Source organism: Camponotus vicinus, unplaced genomic scaffold (assembly GCF_025532165.1).
Source record: "Camponotus vicinus isolate PSW18456_S1 unplaced genomic scaffold, iyCamVici1.0 SCAF_21, whole genome shotgun sequence".
Taxonomy (NCBI): Eukaryota; Metazoa; Arthropoda; class Insecta; order Hymenoptera; family Formicidae; genus Camponotus; species Camponotus vicinus.
Window position 1 is genome coordinate 40,001 of NW_028141958.1, and position 2,500 is coordinate 42,500.

Genomic DNA, 2,500 nt, shown 5'->3' on the forward strand with positions numbered 1-2,500 from the left:
GGTGCCGCCCGTCTACGCTTCGTAGGTACCGCCGAGAGCGGACTTGGTGCGTGGCGAGTCACGCCGACGCCGTAGGTACCGCCCGAGAGCCTTCTCGTAGGTACCGCCCGGCCACGCGTCGTAGATACCGTCCGAGAGCATTCTCGTAGGTGCCGCCCGGCCACGCGTCGTAGATACCGCCCGAGAGCATTCTCGTAGGTACCGCCCGGCCACGCGTCGTAGATACCGCCCGAGAGCCGCCTCGTAGATGCCGCCCGGCTACGCTTCGTAGGTACCGCCGAGAGCGGACTTGGTGCGCGGCGAGTCGCGCCGACGCCGTAGGTACCGCCCGAGAGCCTTCCCGTAGGTACCGCCCGGCCACGGGTCGTAGATACCGCCCGAGAGCATTCTCGTAGGTAACGCCCGGCCACGCTTCGTAGATACCGCCCGAAAGCCCTCTCGTAGGTACCGCCCGGCTACGCTTCGTTGGTACCGCCGAGAGCGGACTTGGTGCGTGGCGAGTCGCGCCGACGCCGTAGGTACCGCCCGAGAGCCTTCTCGTAGGTACCGCCCGGCCACGCGTCGTAGATACCGCCCGAGAGCATTCTCGTAGGTACCGCCCGAGAGCCGTCTCGTAGGTGCCGCCCGTCTACGCTTCGTAGGTACCGCCGAGAGCGGACTTGGTGCGTGGCGAGTCGCGCCGACGCCGTAGGTACCGCCCGAGAGCCTTCTCGTAGGTACCGCCCGGCCACGCGTCGTAGATACCGCCCGAGAGCATTCTCGTAGGTACCGCCCGGCCACGCGTCGTAGATACCGCCCGAGAGCCGTCTCGTAGGTGCCGCCCGTCTACGCTTCGTAGGTACCGCCGAGAGCGGACTTGGTGCGCGGCGAGTCGCGCCGACGCCGTAGGTACCGCCCGAGAGCCTTCCCGTAGGTACCGCCCGGCCACGGGTCGTAGATACCGCCCGAGAGCATTCTCGTAGGTAACGCCCGGCCACGCTTCGTAGATACCGCCCGAGAGCATTCTCGTAGATACCACCAGGCCACGCGTCGTAGATACCGCCCGAGAGCATTCTCGTAGGTACCGCCGGGCCACGCGTCGTAGATACCGCCCGAGAGCCGTCTCGTAGTTGCCGCCCGGCTACGCTTCGTAGGTACCGCCGAGAGCGGACTTGGTGCGTGGCGAGTCGCGCCGACGCCGTAGGTACCGCCCGAGAGCCTTCTCGTAGGTACCGCCCGGCCACGCGTCGTAGATACCGCCCGAGAGCATTCTCGTAGGTACCGCCCGACCACGCTTCGTAGATACCGCCCGAGAGCATTCTCGTATGTACCGCCCGGCCACGCGTCGTAGATACCGCCCGAGAGCCCTCTCGTAGGTACCGCCCGGCTACGCGTCGTAGGTACCGTCCGAGAGCATTCTCGTAGGTATCGCCCGGCCACGCGTCGTAGATACCGCCCGTGAGCGGTCTCGTAGGTGCCGCCCGGCTAAGCGTCGTAGGTACCGCCGAGAGTCGGCTTGGTGCGTCGCGTGGCGCGCCGAGGCCGTAGGTACCGCCCGAGAGCGGTCTCGTAAGTACCGCTCGCGGCTTATTTCGTAGGTGTCGCCCGGAATTTGGAATAAATTTTTAATATATATAATCGTGGCAAAATCATAACTTTAGTCGTTATTTAACGTTGCCTTCGTTCTCCGAACACGTCCCGGGCACTCGCGTCTATCGGCGATCGCGCCCGTATGCCGCCGGCCTATCGACCGTGCGTCGCCGACCGCCTGGGACGTCGGTTGGGTACTATAAGAGGTACATCGCGCTCGGCGCGTCTAAACGAGTCGGTCGCGAACGAAACGGGCCGGAGCGCGTTCTGCGCGTCTCTGGCGGCTCGTTCCTTCGCGAATCGTCTCAAACACACTTTTTACAAGCACAGCATTGCCACGAGTCGGTGTCGCAAGACCGAATGGCTCTTATGTGGCGCGCACGCATCTGGTGTGTTGGCCGCGCGATTCGCTCTCGTCTTGGACGGAAGCAGCTGAGTCGTCGCGCTTACCGAACGCTTACTCCACGAATACGAGTGGCGGAGGAGAGAGATCTCTCTCTTCCCGCTCGCCTTGTACGCCATAGCGAAATAAAACTACGCGTGCCTTAAACGCATGCGATAGAGACAAATTTATCCTCGACGTCTAAGCAATCGGCATCGTCGATCTAGCGTCAGGGTGAATCGGCGCGGTCTTCGCGACCGTGCCGTTTATATTATATATGGGAGAATAAGAATCAATGATCTTTTAAAGAGAGCATTTTATATAAAATGCACGTGTTGCAGTTTGTGTATTATAATATTAAGTTTTGTGGAGACGAATGATATTTTGAAAACGCTTGGCTATTTCGCCAAGACGATTTTCATAAAATACAGAGTACAGAGTTTCGCCGACCGGCCAACGAAGGCCGGCGGCGGCGAGAGAGCTTATAACAGCGCGCGACGGGTCCTCGCCTCTCGAGGCGTGGGCTCGCTCGCGAGTTACCGCTCTCCC